The sequence below is a fragment of the Gracilinanus agilis genome, chromosome 1 (assembly GCF_016433145.1).
Source record: "Gracilinanus agilis isolate LMUSP501 chromosome 1, AgileGrace, whole genome shotgun sequence".
NCBI classification, from domain to species: domain Eukaryota; kingdom Metazoa; phylum Chordata; class Mammalia; order Didelphimorphia; family Didelphidae; genus Gracilinanus; species Gracilinanus agilis.
In genome coordinates this window covers 693,489,528-693,513,238 of record NC_058130.1, presented here as the reverse complement: position 1 = coordinate 693,513,238, position 23,711 = coordinate 693,489,528, and positions in this window count along the sequence as shown.

The following is a 23,711-nucleotide window of genomic DNA, read 5'->3' as shown; positions in this document are numbered from 1 at the left end:
GTATTTGTAGCACTAATCAGTGCCTGGCACAAAATAAATACTTAAAAAATGCTTTCACTAAGCAGATTAAGAAATAAATACAAGAGTTTTTCTAAAGACACCATGGTATTTTTTTTTTGGGGGGGGGGAATTCTCCCTACTTACATGGTACAGTTCCTTAAAACAGATTCCAATTAGGTGGAGAAGTAAGAAGAATGAACTAATAAAGAAGTTTAGAGAGGTTTCAGTGATTGCTAGTAGTTATTCCAGAAAGGATAGTAGCACTTTAAGATCTATGTTAGAAGGAAGCAAGAAATTGATACACTCAATTTCAAATTCCAATTACATGGCTAAGGAACATGCCATGAGGAAGCAGTCCTGCTTGAATATACTATGTAAGTGAAGAAGATGAAGTTGAGTCTAGCTGCTGCCTGAGGTTGATGCACTCTGTAAGGATGCATTTCTAGCCACATGTCCAAAACTTAATTGCAATTAGTTAGTAGGTACTAAAAGTTAGAACAATTTTTTTCCTTTACCACCTTTTGTTAGGACTGTTGTTCAAACTTTTTAGAACCAAGGAATGACCACAAGAGGATGAAACAGGAACTCATGGAATATGGTACTGGGATAAAGAAGGTATATTCAACGTCCAATTTATTTATTAATCTCTTTGGAACAATATTTATTTGTTCTCTTGGGAAAGGGAAAGAAAGGAGACTAGATTCTGCAATGCCCCATATATGCTGGTATGGTAAAGAACCAGCCCAAGAATTCAGCCAAGCACAACTGAGGGGGTATCATTCCATGATTTTGGAATTAAAGGACTAAGAGAAGCCTTCCTCTTAAAAAGGTGAAAGCAAAGGAATTTATCTGGATTGCGTCTTTTGACATCCATACATTGAATGATAACTCCAGAGTGAAAGATACCTATCAAAATAGAGGATTATAGCAACTTTCAAGAAGATCTAACTAGTCAGAATTATAGGAACTAAGGAATTATCTTTGCAAAGATTTACACCAAGTGTGCCATGTTTCTGTTTTTTGCATGGCAAATGACTAAGACATTTGTATAGGTGAGTAATAGAACTTGGAATGAGTCTGTATTTGAGACTCAGAGGTAAGTGAAGTTTAAATGGTTGGTTTTTACCTGATTAAAAAAACTGTCAGTGAAAAAAGGAAGAAATTTTCTGAAACCAGAGCTCTTTTTTGATTGGTGCCTACTCAGGTTTGCCACTAGGCACAACTGTCCTGATAGAGCAATAGTATATTTTATACCATTAAGGAAAACAAACATAAGCACTGTCCATCAAACAGAACTAGTTACGTTTATATTCAGGAGTGAAACCTTGCCCATGTGGGGCTTAGGCACTAGAGCTTATAGCAATGTTTTTATGTCATGTTCCAAAAGGGAAGAAATTTAAATGGAGCTACCCTTAAACCATTGCTTTTGGTCAGAGAGAAAGGAGTAGTGCATTAACTTGCAACTGTGCCTTTAAGGCTTTATATTTCCCCATGTTCGATTGGAAGGTCTTTTCAACCACATGTTATCTGCAAGTTCTTGAAGAATAACAGACATAACCAGGCTCATCACCCACTTTGTTTCTGAATAGTCCCTTTCCAGCATTAACACAGTGCCTGCCATTCAGAGGCTTAATAAATTCTTATTGATGGCTTTGTTCACATTCATCAGAATAGAATTTTGAAATCCCTATTTTAGATCAGTTAGTCTCTGGCATAGATGCTCTCTAACTAGTACAAAGTTCATGGGAATGATCATGTCAGGGAAGATGTCAAATGTGAAATATAGCTTTAATTATTTAAGTGATGAACCAATTTCATATATCTCTTGAATATTGCTGTGTCCTCAAAGTTCAGTCAATTCTGGCAGCTAGGTACTCTTAGGAAGAGCTCAAAGCACAAGGTCCATGTCTTGGACATTGATTGTAGAGAAGGTTTTGTGTTGGTGGGATTCCTCTGGTCTACCTACCAAAAAGTAGCAAATCATGTAGATAATGACCAAATTATGTTTGTCAACAAATCTAGGCCCCAAATAATAGATGTTTCCTGCTCCTTAATGTTAGGAAGAAGATAGATAGTAATACCAAGTATAAGGATTTGACTTATTATCTGGTCCATTGACAGCACAAAGTGCTGTTTCTTCTCAAAGGAGCAAAAAAAGCTCAGGGGTCATCTAGTTCATCTCTTATAGTATGATAAAGACTGGCCTTGAGAAAGTCAATCTCCATTCTTTTTAATGATTTTTACTTTTGATGCCTGTGCAAATAGAAATTTCTTTCACCTGATTCACATTTACCCAGCATCCTTTTAAGTTACATGCTCACTTTATGTCTTTACATTTGAGAGATAAATTTTGCTGAAAGCCAATCAAGAGGGTTCTTTTTGGGCTCTTGTTTTGGTAAAGCAAGGCAGGTATGGGTCTCTGGCTCTGTGCTCTGCTCACTTGGCTAAAGGAATCCTTTTCTCTCTCACTTTATTATTAAATCTTATAAATTAAAATACTTGGAGTATTCATTCAATTTTATTTTGACATGTAGCAATCCAGGTATACATTAATCTTGATATTATTTTAAGAGTGCTCAAAAAATGACTCTTGTATTGCTGCTTATAATTGATTTCTGTAACCTTGAGTTAAACTGAACCTCAACCTTGCCAAATTCCTAGCCCTTCCCTAAGGCTACACTCTGGAAGACTGGTCAGTTATCTCAGTCTCCTTACCTTACCTTCAATCAATAAGCATTTGTATCAAGACCTTAGGCCTCATGGATTCCTGATCTAGATGTTTGTTCTACCTGTTATTTCAGGTTCCAACAGTTTGTATCTACTGATGATTATGTATGCATCAGACCACTTGGCTCTCCCCTTCCCACCATTATGTAACCCTAATAAAAGTAGCTATATGACAGTTGAGAAGAGAGCTCTGAACAATGGAAGCTCTTAACCATCAGAGCTCTGAACCATCTAAGCTCTTGACCACCAGAGCTTACTCACTGTCTACCTTATGCCAAAACTTTCTATGTCTATGTGTCTTTGTTCTTGCCTTATGTTCTCTTTCCACTAGTTTTTAACTCACTACCCATTTTCACTCAGTCCTTGGTTCCCCTTTCTAAGTGTCCAACCCACTAGGAATTTTTGTGGAGCTGCTGGACAGCTTCATGACATAATTGGTGACCACGAAGGGACTTCAGAACTTTAAAGTGAGTAGAGAAACAGGGTTTCTTCTGCCATGGGCTCCCCTCTCCCTTCAGAGATTTCCCAGGATCACTGCCTACTGTTGTTCACCAGGAGAGACAGGGACTGGCTTCTCAGTCAGCTCTGTACTCTCTAGCTGTTTTTCTGCCTACATCCACCCACCAGGAGAGCCAGGTAGCCAGGTCTCTCCCCATGCAGGAAAAAAAGCAACTCTCCTTTTGTTCCTACTACCGCTTCCCTGCAGACTCCTAACTGCTCCCTCTCATGATTGAGTCTCTGGGTCTCCTGCTCTCTGGTTTGTGTCTCCATGGAAAAGGCCCTGCTGCCTCCTGGGCTTGACCAGACATTGGGTGGTTCCTGCTCTCTCCCAGCCCTGCGACAGAAAGGCCATTCCTTCTACTCTTCCTGCTGTTACTGCTGCTTGCTATTACTGCTACTGGTAAGCTGCCCCAACTTAGGTTTCAAAAGCATGGTAAATGCTTCAACTCCCTGCTGTGGCGACTTTTAGTCCCTGAGCAGTACTTTCCCAATACTGACCAGCTCCACCCCTCCTAGTTTCCAAGAAGATTTTTTTTAAGCAGACCCTGGGCTCCTAGCTGGAAAGTTTGCTCTTCCCTTCCCCCTTCCACTATTGCTGTGCTTAACTGCTAGAGGCCAGTATTGAGCACTCAATTTTTATTTATTTTTTGCTGAACTGCAGTAGCTGCTTTTCTATTGAAATTGAAAATTATTTTCTTTTCCCCTTTCCTTTAACCCAATTACAACACCAAGAAGCATGAATGCTACTCTGCAAGAAAACCTTTTGGCTTTTGCTCAATTGGAAACATTTAAGTTTTCAGAATGCCTCCTTCTCCTTATATTATTAGGAAATATTCTTTTCCAATTCCTAAATATTAAAACACAAAAAGGTTATCATATGTAAAATGAAAGCTGAAGTGCAGGCAGAGATACAAATTCAATTGGACAATTTCGAGCACTCCTTGAATGGTCCAATGGCACAGGAGGATTCGATCCAAATAATGACTGGTTTTTGCAAGCCTGTTCCTGAACTACTGAGAGAAATAGATCCTGAAAGACATGGAAGTGTGATAATTAGATTAAGTCTACACTGCCCATCTTTAGATTTAATCACCAAAGGTGAGAGTACCTCCAGTCTTGGGAGATCCTAACCCAGGTGTGCTAGAATGACAAATCAGTATCTACTGACCTGCCCCCTAGGAAGTCTATGAGAATCATCTATTGTGATTGGAATGCAGGCTAGGGGAAGGCACTGGAAGTGACACATAAGTGACCCCTTTAAAAGAGGGAGTTGAGTGAATGAGTGAGAGGTTTTCTGGTTTTGTGAGGGGGACCTGAAGGGAGCTTTGCTGGTTTGTGACCGAGATTGTTCCATGTGGTGAGTTTAAAGACTGAATCTTCCTGAAGTTCTATTAATAACCTTCTTTTATAGACTCTGTGAATGAAGTTTGCTCCATTCACCTCTGGGCCTCAGGCCCTTTAACCCTTGGCTGAGGGTTAAGATCTACCTGGATTAGTGGGATAGATTCTTATTTCCTTACTTCCTCTCTCTCCTCAAATGTAAATAAACTTCCATAAAAGTCAATTTTGACTAGAGATTGTTCTTAATTGAGGATTGATAATAGTTCAATCCTCTGGTGACCATCTTTTAATATATTGAACCCCCAAACCCCCCTTTCCTCCTTAAAGAAGACCCCTCTCCTATATCTCAGATGAAAGACTTCCTCTCTTACATTGAGCAATTCCTGGCTTACCCTCCCCTCCCCTGCTCCTTCTCCTGAAGCTCCATCCTGCCCTATCCTTTCTCCCACCCCACTACCAATCCCAGCCCCAAGAAATCCTCATTCTCTTACCATATAGGTTCCTACCTATACTGCCTCAGTATTGACACAGACTGTTCCTAAGAAACCATGAACCACTTACAGATTCCTATGAAGGCCTTTTCCCCTTAAGGGAAGTGCCCACAATAGGATGAACTGGGGATGTGTTAACATTAAGACAACATAGGCCTTTCATACCCCAAGATATAAAAGAATTGAAACGTGATAATCCTAGTTTTGAAGATAAACCTATCCTGAAAACAAAAAAAGATGACTGATATTTTTTCAAAATGATCCTTCTTATAAGAATGTTGAAAAATTGCTCCAAGCCTTTCTAACAGAATGTGAGAGGAATAAGATCATCAGTCATGTTAATAAAGCCCAAGGGTGCAATGCAGCACACTGGCCACCTGTGGATCCACATTGGGACTATAATGATATAAGGAATGTTTTGAATTACATTGTGTCATTTCTATGATAAAAAGCTCAGAACTAGAAAAAAATCATGGCTAGTTCAATGCCTACTTACTGGCTAAGTCTGAAGGAATTCTTGTCTTTGTGGACATTTGTTTGCTTTCCTTGGCCATTTGATCCACTACTTCCATAGTATTCTCCCTCCCTAAGAGCCAGCCCCCTTATTTTAGTTTTTGATAGCAATAACATGTGGGAAACACATCCTGAGACTCATTAGGCACAGCTCTGGGACATACAGCAGAAAGTCCCCAACCACACTCCCCCTTCCCTTCTCTCCTTGTGCCTTTTAGGTCATGTTTATATTCAATACCCCTAGAAACCCCTAATTGTGTTTCATGTAACCCAGGCAAACTCTTGTGTATGTATCAGGTAACCTATGGAAACTTGCCATTTCTCAAATTCCTGCTCAACATGTTTTCTATAAATCACTAATGCATGGCAAATTGCATTATGATCCTTAAGGTTTTCTGTTAATTATTACCTGTTACTATGTATGTGGAAAGCTTATGCTGGAGACCCGGCTTGTTTTACTTCCCTGAAATAGAAGAGGTAACTTTCAATAAAGTTGCCTTGGTTGCCATTGGCACTTTGGCCCTCCTGATCCTGCTCTGTTTTTGCATCATTCTTCTTACCCCTTCGAAGACCCTGGGATATTGACAGTGCTGGTTCCTGTCAAGTGGCATCCAATGTGGGGCCCCCCTGAAGGCACATTGAGGAGTTGCAGATAAGATGAACCTTTCCCCCATCAGTTATAGGGGCATCAGCTATAGAGCAGGGAGGCAAGCCAGGTAAGAAGCACCTTCTCCTGGTGGCAGGGGCATTAAGTAGAGGATAGGAAGGAATAGTTGGGAGTAAAACATGGGACAGGCCAGTTTGAAAGAGAGTTGTTTTTTGCAAGTATTGAAATCTATGCTATAGGCGAGAAGCACCAATGTTAGCAGTACACAATCACAAAAATTTCTTGATTACATCATGTTTGTCCATGGATCCCAAAAGGAGGTACAGTAAATTTGGAGGCTTGGGAGCAAGTGGAAAAGAGGATTTGAGATCACTATACATCAGAAGGACCTAAGATGGTCCCTACTGATATATTTTCATTATGGAATTTGATTAGGGATTGTTTAGGGCTTCATCCTACCAACCCTTAGTGTTTCTGCCACTCTGCCACTGGTGGATACCACCACCTTCCCTATACTCATCAACTGACCTTGCATCAGGCTCCTCTGGGAGAACCAGATCCTATCCCCCTGGAGGAAAAATTTAAATTTAAAGTTTTATTAGTAAACTAAAGCTGTTATTGGTAAACTATTTTGTAGATCTTTGTCCGAGAGAATGACCCAGTAACCCTGCTCCCATGAAGTCAAAGAAATTTGAGCCTTTTCTTAACTGTTTTTTCCTCTTTCACAGAGGGCCTCTTAAAGAGACAGGAGATTTTACAAAACTCCCAACCTGTCATATACTGTTTCCTAACTAAAAAGTGGGAGATTAAGAAATTCCTATTAACAAAATCTAAGCCTATTCTCCCTCTTTTAGAGGCATCTAGGTCAAAAGGACTAAACCCTTATCTTACCCCTCCAGATGAAATCCTTCCCCCTGAGTAGGGTGCAGAATTAGAAAGAGAAACAGCTATTCTCATCCTCCCCTTTCCACTGCTCCAAACACTCTCTCTACTTCTGTCCCTTTGTCCAGTATGTCCCAATTCAGCACAGAATTTGCAACCACTAAATGAAGGACTGTATTCCTTAATGTACTTACTACTTTCCCAATGCCTATCATGTCCCCTTTATAAAAGACCATATAAAAATGCAGAATACAGATGATGATCTGTTGCAGTACAGTAACAGAGCAAACTGACACAGGAAAATATATAAATTCAGCAACTTGTGCTATTTAAGACATTAAAATAATTAAAGCAGGTCACAGCCCAAAACTACATCTGCTAAAGAAACTGCAACCTAAAGTAGGGGCATCTGGGCTAGCTCAGTGGATTGAGAGCCAGGCCTAGAGACGAAAGGTCCTAGGTTCAAGTCTGGGCTCAGACACTTCCCAGCTGGGTGACCCTGAGCGACTGTGTGTCCCATTGCCTACTGGTTGTGGCCCTATGCTCCTAGAATGGAGTCCCAGGATAAAAAAAAAACAAAACAGCCCAATATGGCCCTTCTGCTCCATTTACTCTGGTGCCAGTAGAGACTCTAATAATGTTCTCCCTCCAGGTTATTGGAAAATGATAGCTAAGGCTTGTCTGTCAGGAAGAGATTATTTGTTCTGGAAATCTGAGTATATGGATAAAGCACATGCTCAGGCAGAGAGGAACAGAAATGCTAAGCTTGGAATTGATTATGACATACACTTACAGGGCAGGGAGATTATTCTACATTTCAGAATCAGTTGGTATATAATTTACAAGCCTATCATCAGATAAATGTTAATGCACTACAAAATTATTTGCTTTTGGTTTCACCAAATGCCATAGTATGCCAGGAAGATAGCAAGCATCTTCTCTTAGAGCTACATAGGAGAGGCCACAAGGTCTCAAAGGCAAAGGTTCAGTGGTGCCTCCAAAAAGTAGAATATTTAGGGTTTGTTTTAACTGCTGGTGTCCACTCCATTTCCCCTAAATGCAATGAAGATATTCAGAAATTGACTGCCCCCTCCACTTAAACAGTTGAGACCAGTTTTAGGAGCAACAGGGTTTTGTAGGTAGTGGATCCCTTGCTATGGGGAAATCACTAAACCTCATATCTCTGACAAATTCAGTCCCTGACCTGCTTAGAGGTAGAACACCTATCAGCTCTTTCAGAATTAAAATAGGCTATCCTGTCTGCCCCTGTTCTAGGCATTCCAGATTACAAAAAGCCATTTACCTTGTATGTACATGAACAGAGAGGGGTAGCTTCAGGGGTTTTAACTCAAACTTTTGGACCTGTTCAGTGTCCAGTTGCTTATTATTTGGCCCGACTGGACCCAGTAGCTTCAGGAGTCCCACCATGTCTTAGAGGTATAGTTGCCACAGCTTTGTTAGTAACTAAATCTGCTGACCTAGTATTGGGGTGCCCATTAACCATAATGCACCCACATGAAGTTGACACATTGTTGCTAAGGCATAGAACACAGGCATTTTCAGATCAAAGACTTGCTAGGTATGGGGTGTTGTGAGGAAGATTAATACATTATTATTTAGGAGGCTTAGCAAGCAGGGCTGAAGGATTCTAAATGGAATGGGGAAGCAGGAAGTGTTGTTTCTCTCTGAGAGGGACTCCATGTTGGCCGGGGACAAGTTGTAACTGAACCCCTGGGAGACCTCAGAGGAAGTGGAGTTTGTACCCCAATTTCCTGGAATCCAGAATGAAGATAGTCATCTGTTTGTGGGAGATTTTTAGTTGAGACTATAAAATCCAACCTGAGTTGCTGGTTTAGCTCCCAGATCTACCCACCTGGAGGAGTACAGACTGTGGACCTGGGAGAGCTGCAATATCACTGGAGTGTGACAGGACTCAGCAGTGAGGATTTCCCACTTCATTCCTGCTATTCTTTGTGCCCTGTCTTGCTTTAGTTCTTAGTTCAGTGTAGATAAGTCCATTCCCTGACCCTGTGGTTTGCCCTTTGTCTGGAAGTATAGAAAACCCTATTCCGATCCTTTAGACTATAGTTTTCTTTAATTAAACCTGTGTTTATAAGCCCTCTTCAATATCATTTACTTGCTAATTTCTCTTACTCCCTGGCTAGGTGGACCTGTGTTGGCAGTTAGGCCTTCTAACTGCCAAACCCCCTTCTAACTGTTTCCCCAACCTGTTGAGCTAATCCCCCCACAAATATGCCTATGGAAACAATTTTCTCTAACTCAACATTTAGTCTGACATAACTCTAAAGAGCATGGTATGGTATATCAGTGTGTATACTAAGCTCAGCTGACTTACATAACTTCCATGTTTTTCTCCAAAAATGACCGGGCATCAGTCAATTGCCCAAGACTAGACCTTGACATTCTTGGTTTAGAAACAAGCCAAGAGAAGGATAATGAAATTTAGACTTTTTATTTCTAAGACAAACTGACTTAGATTTCAAGAATGATCTCAATTCTAATGCTGGAATAAAGGAAGTCCAGAGAGAATGAGAGATGATTGAGAAAATAACAAAAAAAGCAAGGGCCAGATGGAGGATGCAAGGTCTCCATTTATTATGACAAAGAGAAAGTTTTTTATAGAAAATAGAGTATAGACTTTCATCATTTTTAGGGGATTAACTTTCTCACAGAATATCATATATGAAAAGCTTTACCCAAAACATTTCTATGGCATTTCTACAAACCCAAGCAATTGAGGAATATTGACAATAACTTAGGGGTATACAGGAACCAGGAGGAAAGAGTCTGGGTCATTTGGTCATGACATTACAAAAGCTTCTTTGGTTATCAAAATTATGAACAACTCAAGGATTATTATGAAGGAAGCTTTCACAGGAGCTGTCTTTAGCTAGACAATACTTTTGAGCTGCTATTTTGATATCTGGCCCTTGCCATAAAATCCCAGGCAAATTCATAAGCATGTCTTTTATGGCTGCTTTTCCTCAGTGGATCTCATTTGTCTTTAGGTTCCTTTATATATCCTCACAAAGAAGAGCTTAGTCCTGGGGATTGTTTGCTTCCATTTCACTATTTACAATTTTTGAAGAATGTAGCTAATAGCAGGTGGGACAGCTGAGAAGTACTATAAATCCTAACTCATCAGGAGGACATGGTTAAGGAGATAGAGTAATATCTAAAAAGGATGAGATGGAGGTTTTAGTAAGAACATAACTCACAGAACAATAAAATATGTTACCTATTCAGGAGGTGAAGTCGTAACTGAAAATTAGTCCTACAGGAAGGAAAGAAGCACAAAAGAATCTCTGCCTATGAAATGATCCTAATAGAGCAGCCTTAACCAGCTTAAGTTCCAGGCTAACTGCCCCCATTAAGGAGCCCTGATGCCCAGGGGACAATGGAGGCTGTTTTAGTGTGGTGATTCAGAAATCAGGAAGGATAAAGGATCTCAGGGTGAATAGTGAACAGCCTCAATCCCACAACTAAAAGGCTGGGGAATAGGAAGTAACTGTAGCCTCTCATATTGAAAAAGTAGTTACTCTAAGCAGAAAATCTGTAGGATCTCTAATAGGAGTCATTTATGATTCAATGGGGCTCTGCTTGTTTCAATATGTCTTATTGCCTCACAATACTAGAGATTTAACTTTCTTTCTCAGAGGGTACCTTAAACAGATACCAGACCTCAAATCCAGCCATTTTGCTAACTCTTCCAGTGTCCAAAGTAGTGACACCTTCTACTGGATATGGTTAGAAATGGAATTTAGGCCAAAGAGCCATCTCAAAGAATCTCTTTAGAACTTAATCTTTGTTATAACCTATACAATAAAGAATAATGAATCTATTTTCTTAGAGAACCTACAGTCTTGTTCAGATCAATCTATGTATTAAGAATACATATGAAAAGTCTGTCCAAAACCTATTGTAAGGCTTGAGCCCCAATCCAAGAGAAGAATCCAAGAAACGCTCACTATTGTAGCTGGACTGAGTTGTGTTAAAATCCCATTCCTCTTTGTTGCATCCATCCTTTAGAAGAAAAGCAAAGAATTTCAATTTAGATCACGTGAGCTATTAGCATTTTCTTCTCAACAACTAAATTTGAAGCAAACTTTACTCTTTTCACTATTTACTTATTTTTACAGGTAAGGTGAGGTAGAAGAGATGCCAGGATTCAAGAAGACCCAGAAAATTCCTGTAAAAAAAGTAATTATGAAGACACTGGCTAGCTATGATCATATCCAGATTAATATCTAGATACAAGTTCTAAATATCATCTATGTTTGCTAATTAATGAAACATATAATCAAGCTTGGTCCTGGTAGTTGGATACCTGTTCCAGCCTCTCTATCATGGGCCTTAATATTCTTTGTCAATAAAGGGAATACTAAATAAGTGACAGAAATAGATGATAGCTTGAATAAGAGCAAGTTAGGAACAGAGAAGATATATTTCTGGGAGCCAAGATGGCAAAGTAAGGAAAGAATGCTTTTATTTCACTCAAACTTTCCTCCAAAAAACCCACAAAAATGCTTTGAAGTGAATTCTGGAGCAGTAAACTGTCAAGAGAAGATAAACAATTTTCCAGCCAAAGACAGCACGGACGATTGATATCGCAGCAACTTCTATTTTAGAAAACTTAAGGGCTTAGAATGATATTCCAGAAGGCAAAGAATCTAAGTTTATAATCAAGAATCCTCTATCCAGTGAACCTGCCTGAGAATCCTTCAGGAGAAAAATGGATATTTAGTGAAATAGAAGACTTACAGGCATTTCTGATGAAGATCATCACTGAATGGAAAATTCAATGATCAAGTAAAAGATTTAAGAGAAGAATAAAAGGCACACAGGAAAAAAAGAAAATATTCAATAAGGGACAAAATAGATGAAAGTTTTGATAAAAACAGTATTTTTCAGAGACTGATGCATAGTCAAGGGTCAAAGCTAACTTCCCTTTGGTAATTATTAAGTTTCCAATACACCTTATTGTGAAAAAGAGACTTGTAGTCTGCACAACAATCCCTTCCATGTGCCTGCCTCACCAGAACAGATAGAAGATAGAAGAGGCAGAGTTGCATTGCAATGTAATTGTCTATGCAGATATATGCTATGCTTGTCTTTCTGATGAAGACTAGGAACAATGATTTGATCAATGTAGAGTCTGGTTTTTCTTCTAGAGGATGTTGAAGAACCAAAAGAATACCTCTTGTCTCCAAGTTCAGAGAAATCTGCAGTTTTCATGAAGAAGAAAGTGCTTCAAAAAGAGTATAGTTAGAAAAAGGATGAGGTGTAGCTGAGGGGAACTCCAGTGTCAAGATCTTGGAAACCAAATAGGTAGAGACATTTAATATAGAGCAAAGTAATACAGAGAAATCTTTTCTTATACAAAGGTTAGAATATCAGGAGAAAGGGTTTTTGCTTTAAAAAATAACAAGGAACTGCGATCCCTTCAGGAAAGACACCATTTAATGATAAAGAATCAAGCAGTTATTGCTGACCATAGCAATGAATAATAGATCTGATATCTAGTTCAACTGAAATCCCCCCACCCTCAACACTGCTCTTCTCTGTATTTTAAAATGCCTCTCCCCTACTTTCTACGTCTGACTCTGAATAGTTTACATCAGAGTACCATCTATAGAAAGGCTATGTTCTTCAATTCCACACCATCCCTAGGAGTTCTTTGCCCAAGGCAGTCATTCCCAGCTATTTTCCCACATGTATCATTTCCTCCTTTCAGCATATGTGAATTCTTTGAGGGTATAGACTTTTGCCTGCCACAAGTAATTACTTTAACACTTTTAGACCAGTTTTGGGTCACACCTCAGGACTTAAAACTGGGTAACCACTGTTCTTTTGGGAATTCTTGAGAATCCCAAAATAATTGTGGATTGGTTACTTTTTCCCAGGCTAGATTGTTTATTAAATCTTAACAAATAATTGTAAGTATTAAGCCAAGGACAAAATAGTTTTTGTATATTTGTCTTTAATGCTAAGTTTTCTATATTTTCTTTTGTACATATTACTATAATATAGTTTGAGGGTAGGTAATGCTTAATTGTTACCTTTATATCATAGCACCTAACAAGTATTTTTCTACTTCAGGCAATTATCAAGCATTTGGCAATCTTTAGGTCAGGCATGAGAATTGAATTGCCCTCAATATGATTACTGAGCTATTGTCTGCTTCAGAAAATTGTGGAGAATGAGAGGGGTTATATAGTTGGAAGGCAAATAATGTACCAATTGCAAAAGAGGAACAAAAAGCAGAATATAGACTACAGAATTTCACTTCCATTTTGTAGCAAAAAGAATCCAGAACATTTTTCCCCCTAAGAGAGCTTATTAGCAGGTTAGAAAAATTGGTCCCCTTTTGCCTCCATATGAACCAGGGTCACTTCAGGAGAGCATCTGGGCTTTCGGCACTGGCTAAATTAGGGGAAAACCATCCCAGAGTTATTCTGGAACATTCCTGGGTATTTAAATTTTATTCCATTCTCCATGTCTAAGTTGCATAGACTGGCTATTTCCTAATGTCTTGGTAAATCCTAACAGTTCTTCTACAGATATCTTACCTACCAGTGCCTCTTTAGCTCAGGCTTATGCTTTCCTACTGGTATTTTCCACATTACTCTCTGATCTGGGGATTGGAGGCTAAGGTAAAGCCAAGAGATGCCTATTTCTCTGTTCAAAGTCCAGAAATTCATTCTTATTATTCTTGTTTGTCTAGAAATAAAACTACTAAGATTCCTTCTTCTCATATGTGCTGCATAGGTGGATGGCTGAAGTTCTAAACCCAGGTTTTCAAGCTTTTCCTATCTTGACCTTAAATAGTTACTCCCACATCTAAGTACATAAAAGCATCCAAGTTGAGCTCCATCATGTAATGCTTAGGATACATACTGAGATGTCCCATCCCAGCTACCAAATCCCAGAACTCCAAAAACAAGCTAAGTGATGAATGCTATTTCCCTTGTTGTCTATATTTAGAAACAAGGATACCTTTGGATCATGTATCTAAGACAGTGATGTGAGCCTTGGAGTTGCTATTGTTAGAAAGTCAGAAGTTTGAAATTCAAGGACATAATTTACCATCTGCCTCTAGGAGGCATTAATCTTGGTTTTGAATTAGTGGTTATTTTTGCCCAAAAGCCAATACTTCTCTTATTGTTGATTCATTTCCCATAACAAATTAGTTACTTTCCAATAGGGATTGAAGAGGACTATTTACTCACTTATCTGTTGTACAACTTTGAGATTTTCTGGGAAAGCAGTTAAGCTTGATCTAGCCTATAGTTCCCATCTCTCTCATATCTCAGTCTTTTGCTTAATATGGGTCTAAAGGGTCTTCAACTAGTACCCTACTTTCTTAGAAGTTCCACTTAATTGTAGTGTAAGATTTAAGTGGCAATTTAAAGCTATGATTAAGATGATGTGACATTGGAGAATTGTTTGCCAATTCAGATACATGGTCCTTAGATTAAAATTGTCAGGTGCCTGACAAAGAAATAGATCCTCTGGATACAACAATTTCAGAACAATACATATCAATGAATTATATTATTTGAGATTTAGGTACAACTCCTTTTGGCTGTCCCCTAACCCTGAGCTGATTTTGTTCCTATTAGCACCTCTGAAAAAACCCTTTATCTTTCCTGACTGCTCCATTTCAGTTCATTATAATTTTTGCTGAAGGATAACCCCTAGAAACAAAACTAAGGAATGGATGGTAGGGAAACCTTCAGAACATATTTATTTTTCCAACATGCATAAGATGCACATCTACTTTAGATAATGTAAGATTAAAATTAATGTACAATAATCCCAAGAATTATATTTTATAAAATTTATTAATAATCACTTGAAGTAAAAGAAATAAATAAAACCTGAGTAACAATTCTCCTGCCTCTCACCCCACTTCCACAGCCACATTTCCTGGAGAAGAGAGTGAGGGCAGAGCTACACAAAACTTTATCTTCAAAACATAAGGACATAATATGAGAATAAAGCTGGGAAGCTGGGACAGTTGAGGAGTAAGTCCTAATTACCCAATTCCCCACTGTTTTTCCATTAGGAAATGAGCATGCAGAAATCTTCTAGATTTACATGCCTAGTTTCTCCAGTGAATCAGCACATATAACCAACTTATATTTCTAAAGATTTTTAACTAGAGGTACATACAAAATTGCAGTTTCTAAGGGGAAATTACAATAATTTGGGGATAAGAGGGAAATAAAGAGAAAGAGTCTAAAATGTCACCAAGAATCTAGATCATTCTGGTGGGTATAAGGGCATTGTAAACTGAAGAGTTACAAATATTAAAAAAAATCCATTCAGGGGTAACCAAGCCTCTTGGGAAACCTCCCTCCTCTGGTATGAGACTAACAGCCATAAAAGGCATGTGTTTTTATGCCCCATCCATTGCAATGCGGAGGTGAGGAACACTAGTGAAAATCACTTCTGATGTCTCATCTGTTATATTTTTATAAATGCAGAGGTGGGGAGTACAATAGTGCTATTACACTTCACTTTAGCTACTAAATGGACTCTTACCTCTTGTTACAAATAACTCGAAGGTAGGCAAATGATCAGTCAGAGGTAGTGATGCTACTATATATCTGAAAATCACTTCTGAAGACCCTTTAAGATCAATCGAGATTTTTAGCTCATTAAATTCTCTAAAGGTCGTATATAGGTTGTAAGTGGTTTGAAGGAGTCCATCCATCATCATCTATGTGACAATTAACAAAGGCAAAAGTGAACAAAAGGCCATTTAGGCAACATGTGACTTTGATGGATCTGGTGACAAACACAGCACCTATAAGGACCTATGGTTTTGCCAAGGAAAGGGGTTTGTCCAAGTGGTTCATGGACTTTTATAATGGTATTTTCTCCAGTTCAGTCATAGGACAATACAAATAAAGACAATGTAACAGCACATATAGCTAATAGCCAAAACTCAGTAGCTGAAAATGACTTAGTGTAACAGAATATTATAGATCAGATTAATATGTGAACTTAAAAAATTAAATCTTAAAGCAATCAGCAAATACTTGTGATAGGATATAAGCAATGAATTCAAGAGTCGTCTTCTCCAGTTTTGATAGCTGTGTCACAGAGATTTCTTCACTATTTGGAGGGGAACTAAATGAAATGGTTATCAATAAAACAATGGAGTCTGAAAAGGCTTAAAAGTCACCTCCAGACACTTTAAGATTCCTTCCCCTCCCAAGTATCATCATCCATTTAGACTCCTTTTGTCATTTCTGGGGTTCCCCATACCCACACTGAGCAGAGTGTGGATGAACTCCATAATGAATGTGGCTGCAGAGACTGGGTAGGCCAAAATGGCAAAGGACTGTAGGGAGATGAATGTCCCCTCTGAATCTCGAGATTACTCAAGCTATTAATTGCAAGATATCCAATCAGTACACCCAGGAATGGTAGGAAGAAAAGAAATCCTAAAACTTTCATAATGCACTGCTCTTTTATAGAGTGGGCCATGTTTGCAGTTCTACTTTCTGTCCATTGGTGGTGCTAACCTAGCATGTACTGGTTTGGAATAAAGTTTAGAGATTCCCCTACTCCCAGGGATAAAGCCAGTGGCCCCATGACACCTCAGGTCCCACCCCCCACAGCCAGATCATAGAAGCTCCTCTGGGTTAGCCAGGCTGGGGTTGGGGTGAATACCATGGATTGGCTGTTCCATGCTGTGTTCCCCTGCTGAAAAGCAGCTAGTACAGGCCTAAGATCCACATGAGTGGAGGGGGATGTAGCCCAATGGGATTTGGATTTCACCCTTCCTAGAAGGAAAAAGAAGATGTTTCCAAAAAAGCTCTCAGACCTTTGGGCAAGCAGCAGCAATAAGGAGACCATGATGGCACAAACTGCAGTAGCTTGAGGACAGCAGAAATGGTGGGAAGCTTATCTGTTTTGGCCAGGAGCCCCAGGGCAGAGTAGCCAGTGAAAAACGAAACAAAATGGCATGGAGAAAAGCAACTTATCAGCTAGAGCAAAATCTATCTACTCTCTATCCTTTACTCAAAGGCTTTCTTAAAAAAAATCCAAGGAATCTCTTTGTGGCTCACCAGAAATGTAAGATTAAAATTTATATCCAACAACTCCAAGTATTATATTTAATAAAGTTTATTATCACTTGAGTACAAGAAATAAAAAGAATAAAAGTAAAACCTGAGTAAAGTTCTCCTGTTTCTCACCTCTCCTCACCTCCAAAGCTGCATTTCTGAGAAAAGAGAGTGAGGGCAGAGCTACACAAAACTTCATCTCCAAAATGTAAGGACCTAACATAAGAATGAAGCTGGGAAAGAATTTTGAGGAGCAAATCCCAATTACACAATTTCGTGACTAAGAAAAGTGATTATGTAGTCAATGGATAACAAAAGCCATATGCCTACAAATTCCTGTGTGCATAGATTACTATTAGTTCCACACCTAGAATTTTTTTTTAACCCCTTAGCCTCTTTTGAGGCAAGAGGCAAACAATGCAGAGAAATATTGTTCTATACTAAGGAGAGGATACTTCAGTTTCAAGGGTCAATCAGGATGTTTCCCTGCCTTTTATTTGTAAAGTCTTTTCTTATCTTGACCTTGATTTGACTGATGAGATCTCAGCTCTGATTCTGATCTTGTCTCCTTTTCTTTGGAAATGAAATTAACCATATTTTCCTTTATGTTCTGCTTTGGACCCTAAGCCTAGACTTGTTTTCCAGAGTCTTGGAGGGATTAATGCCTTCTTTTCCCTTTATTTGATTCAGGAAAAAGGGAAATCTAATGTATATTGAGCACTTGAGAGCTACTATAGGATGGCTGAATGATGAAATTGGATAAAATTAAGTTTGAGAGGCCAATAGAAAAGAGTACATTTTGACATAAAGCTAAAGATCATAAAATTTGTTCTCAAAAAGACCACCACAATCCAATATGCTTAATTTTTCTTAGTGAATCTTGTTGGATCACAAACTTTTTGGAACCAATCAGTAATAATTAGAAGATTAGAATACTGATTATCTATAAAAGTTCTTGCTAATAATCATGGGCAGGGTAAATGCATTTACATTGCCTGATGCTACTACTGGGGAAAGACAAACACTAGCTGATCTTGAGTCTTCCCTGCCACTCTTATATTTACAGGACTTTTACATCTGTATAGGCACCACATTCCAAGACTGGCAGTTTTTCTTGGGGTTTGCCAATAAGGGCCACTTGACTCTCTCCTTAGCTTAAGGGATGGCAGACAAGTTATTGAATTGGGGAAATTATACAAAACGGCCCGAGTCAAAGCTAAGCAATCTCTCCCATAAGACCAATGCTATAACAGTAGTGAAAGTTTTCCCCCAGTGGGATTATCAGATGAAGCCAAGTTTCTATAAAATTCTATAAAATTCATCATTGATATCTAAGTGTTCAGGCATGTTATAGATGGGAAATAGACCTTAAGGGACATAAGAGACAACTGTGAAGACACACGTTATATTTGTGAGCACCATGGTAATCTTCTTTGGGGGGGGGGAGTAGGGAATTCAGATTTTCCCAGAGCAAATAATGGAACTCCACTGTAACTTAGGAATTAGATTCCCCTTGTTCAATTTGGGGGTTTGTTAGAATTTCGTCTACTGTTTTAGGATATACCACCTTTTTGCTGAAGCTACTCACTTTTCACCTGTTGATTATATAATCAGATGTAAAGCTTCACCACTCTTAAGAATCATATATATGCCTTTTAACCTGTAGCTGATAAGCACCAGGATTTATAATTATGCACAATATTATCCTACATCTACCTCTGTACTGCACAAATGACCCCATGTAGGTTATATACTCTGGGTAGTACTTCTGACAATCTATATAAGAAAATAAAATAAATAATCCCATAGAACCTCTTGGGTTTCTAAGAGTCCCAAACAGAGCTTGAAGGGGACATTTTATGCTTACAAATCTGTAGGCAAGATTGTTCACATAGGCTTGCTGCAGAATATTTTCATTGCTTTCTCTCACTACTATTTGTCAGTCAAGCAACAAGGAAAGGAATTGAATGGGATTTGGAATAAGGACCAAGAGTTATTTGATAGTGGACCAGAGGTCAATTTTAAGATAGTATCATTAAAAAAAAGGTACATGATCCTTTTTTTCTTTGCTTTCATAGAAGGAAGTGGATTTTTCCTTCACTGGGGTGCTTCAAGCAGTAGCTGCTTTATCCTGCCTTCAAAGCTTTCTGATAGAGAGATTATATTGTGACTCACCTTATTATGGTGTACATATGAATATATACATCAAGGTTATTTTAATGGAAATGTTCCTTTTATGAATAGTGTCTCCTAAGCTTTCACATTCATTAATTTATTTCCACCATGGATATCTGAGTTTCTTTATCAGCTTGGTGGAATGTATTCATCAGGAAAGTGTAGGAAGCCCAAGATTTCAACTTTAAAACAAGAGGAAAGGGGCTACTGAACCAGGATGCATGAGGGACACTGAAAAGTCTCTGAATTTAGCATAGATTGATATCTTTGGAGGAAGGGGCATGCATAGTTACTCCTTACTCTTCAGTCAATTGATGCATTCCACTAAACACCAGGGTCCCTGAATGCCTTAACTCCTCCTGTAGTCATATTTCTATATGTTGATACTTTCAGGGTTAGAAGGCCAAGTTAAAAAGGAACAGAGTGAAGATGTGGAGCTCCTCAACTAGATATGAGGTAGCTTCAATTCCCCCAATAGATTTCCTCAAGAATAGCCTTTTTCAAATATTTTCAAATATTTCAGAGATAGCTTTGTAGCTTCCTAGTGTTTCAAATATAAGCAACATATACAAGCCTGTCTTCTGGGAATTTTATAATTTTATAATGAATTTACGTACAATATATCATATTTGGCTTGGTTAAAAGAGGGATTGTCAAATTACTTTGCATTATAAGTTATTACTGAACAACAAACTAATTGTGACAAATTGAGACTGAATTTTCAGTCATAGAGACTAAGCTTAACACCCTGGAAAAGAATAATTCTTTTGCTAATACCAGATTACTAAGAATTATAAAACCCCTAAGAAATGATCCTAATGGACTAGTGGCAATGAAAAACTCTGAACCTTATTCATGGGAGCTCTGAGAGTGAACTAGAAATCCCATGTCTGTCAAGACACACAAAATAGCAAGGTTTGCTTTCACTGACTCCCTAGTGTTAAAATCATTTTCTGGGATAAGATGGATGCCACCTTGACTGACAGGGATAACAGTTGAGAATAGGAATGTTCCCAGATGCCATGAGCCAGGGGCAAAAGTCCGTTGGCTCCACGCTATAAATACCCAGTAGGAACAACAGTTGAGGTCTCAGAACTCAGAGCTGAGACTTGAGCAAACATCTCTTGGAGCAAGAACTGGGACAGAGGGAGGTAAAGGGTGGAAAGGGAGGGTAGGCCTGAACCTGTAACCTGTACTTGACAGAGAGAGCTAGTGATCCATTAATACTATTGGTAGTAGAGCTGAGAGAATATATAGATCATTAATCAACATCAATAGCATTCCCTAATCTCTGGCTTGGCTGTGGCCAGGTCAGGTCAGAATTAGTGAGAGGGTGAAGACTTCCAGCCTCTTCCAGCCTAGCAATCTCCAGCCCTGATCAACGATTAGTTTGGTAGCTAAACAATAGCAATAGGGTTCCCAAATCCCCAAACCTGTTACCTTGTTTTCCTTTCACCATTAAGAGTTAATAAAGTGATTTATCAACAAGTACCTTTCCTGAGCAGTTATTCTATCACAGCCCTTGGGAAGGGGAGAATCAATACGCAGTCAGATACCAATGTTTCCAATAGCCAATCAATAGTCTATTAACTAATCCAATCTTAGGTTGGGCCTAGTGAGGTTAACCATCTACCTAACCTCTCAGGGGTCCCAACCTGGGCAATTGTTAGAAGGAAGCCACTGACAGGCTTAACCAACCAAGCCTGTCAGGGAGAAGAGGGATAGATTACATCCATAGCTATTGTGAGAGGAGTGGGTTTCCTCCCTCATCAACTATAGCTGGCTTAGGCCTTGGGCACCTGATCTCTTCTTCATTCATATTATCTCTAAGATCTATATACCATCCATCCTCCTAGATCTAGAGAGGAAGATCTATAGGAGAAATACACAAAGATATATATCATCTCTCTCATTCTTTTTAACACTAATTCTTTGTTCTGCTCTTTTGTAGGATGGGGCAAGGCTAGATAAAATATTAAGGCTGGTTTGTTAGATTGTTCTTTCCTTTTATCAATTTCTGTGGAGGTTAACCCACATCGACCATTCCCCATATCCAAATTTGCTAGCTGTCTTGTAAGCAGGTGAAAAAGTCCTTACTAATGCCTAATGTGTGTAACATATGCTGTTGACCCTGAATCAACTGCACTTATTGACAATAGTCCATTTGTTAAAAGTTAAATGGGGCAGTGGGATGAAGGTGTAAGAGGGAAAATTATGAAACTGGTTATAAATCTAATAAAAAAAGTAGTAAGGGAAAAGGATGGAAAAAGAGAGACTACTTTCCTTGCACCTTTATTTAGCTTGCTATTCTGTAGCTGCCATGTAGGTCCCCTAGCTGTGCTCACACAGAAGTCCAGCCAGCATCAAACATGGAAGAGAAGATGCTGAAATCTGATCTTGCCTCAGTTTATCAAACCTTTTCTCCACCTACTGACTCACATCTCAAGCCAATTGTAGCTTTTTCTTTTGCCTGGGCTGCCTAGGGAGGCAGTCCAGGGGGCAGTTCAGGGGACCCCCGTCTCTTGATTTCTTATCTCCTTTTTCTATTACTACCTTTTTTCCTACTCACATCAGGGGGCACCTGAATTTCAATACTATCTCCATGACCAAGTCCCCTCATTGATTTCCTTCACATAAAGGGGGATAAGTCAATCCTCACTGGATAAAAGTTATCATTTGCCAAATAAGTTATTCTATACTAGAGGTGCTAGTGGCAGAGTTGCAAGTATATCCCTCTACTTTTGGGATTGATAGCTTTGTGCCCTAGGAGGATGGCCCACATCTGTAAAGTGAAGGAGCCCCTTGGATATATATCAAATCAAATAAAAAATCTAGTTCTCATTATCTGGGTTTATGTTTGGACCCTACTTTGCAACTTGGATATGACATTCTCCCTTAGAATTCCAGTTCTGATTCTGGCTATGTTAGATATTCTTTAAGGAGCTGGCAAAAGGATGGCATTTTAAACAAAGACTTTAAAGATTTTGATTTAATAGGTTTTCTTTTCCAACACCTAAACTACGAGAACTCAATCACTACAGAAGAACCATGGGACTTGGATTTCTGAGTAGCAGAATAACTGCTAAATCCTACTAAGTATATTGTGGGATATGCTTCTTCTGCAAGATGAAATTCTATCCTTATTCGTTAATATTGACTGTCATCATATCTTGGAGAATCCCAAACTCTGTTTATGGAAAGACTACTCATTTCTTGCATTCATGTCCAAGGAAGCCTACTTACGTTCTCTCTCGCCCTTAACTCAGACTATTTCTGAGAGTCAAGTTGAGGTTAAGCTTTGGTAAACCACCACCTTATGACCCTATATTTGAAACCAGGAAATTTCTGCTGGTAGAAAAAGCTGAAATGTCATCCTTGCAAGGTTGAAATCAGTTGTAGAGACTCAGTCTTGGAAGGAAAGTATTAGGATAATATTAAGATTTGGGTTTTGTTGGATTAGTTTTATAGGTAAGAAATAGAGATGTTGTCTCAAGCACAACTTGGAATCTGGAGCAGGGCTGAGACAAAAGTTTTGTGGAATATTAAAGTGTGCTGGGATCAACAGACATTCTGGGCAGTTGCTCCTGGACTCTGAGGGAGTGACATTCTGCTCTCTTGCTTTGGAGCTTGGTGAGAGAGGGAGCTAACTTGAATTCCTTTGTATTTCCCAGTGTCATTTTGGGAATACTAGGATCAGAGTTTGGTGACTGGCTGCTGTTAGAAAGTTATTTATCTCCGAGAAGAAAAACAGATTTTTTTTGCTCTGGGCTCTGAGGGAAACCCAGAGTCAAGACTTAGCTTTGGCTAAACCTCAAATTGCTCTTGCTGGCTTCTTTGATATCTTGGAGACAGAGTTTCAAGTAATATATATTACTTGCATATATACACATACATATACACACATATATATTACAATAAATTTAGATAAGAAATTGGCTTTTTTAGTCAGTTTAAGGAGAGAAAGTAGCCAGGGTCTTCCTAGGACTGAAGAGACAGCATCAGATGGTGGGTGGCATTAGATAGAATCCCCTTAGAGAGAAATCCTTCTTCATATTCTATACCCTTTACCAATCCTATACTATTAATAAAATAGATTAATTTATATAATCTCCACAGTACTTCTTACTGCTCAAGTCCCAGAGGTAAAAAGCTTTACCTCATTGCAAAAACTTAAGGATACTTTTGAACACACTTACCAAAGGTATCAGCAGTTTCAATACTATCTTTACAAGAGTTTATTCTACTAATCTCTTAAGAATGGTAATAAGTGCATCTTTTAAATGCATCTAAACTGCAAGTATGGGGTCATAAACTATGTAAGCAGATGGCTAGATCAGATTGCCAAATTCTTCAATCTAGTTTCCTTGAAAATGG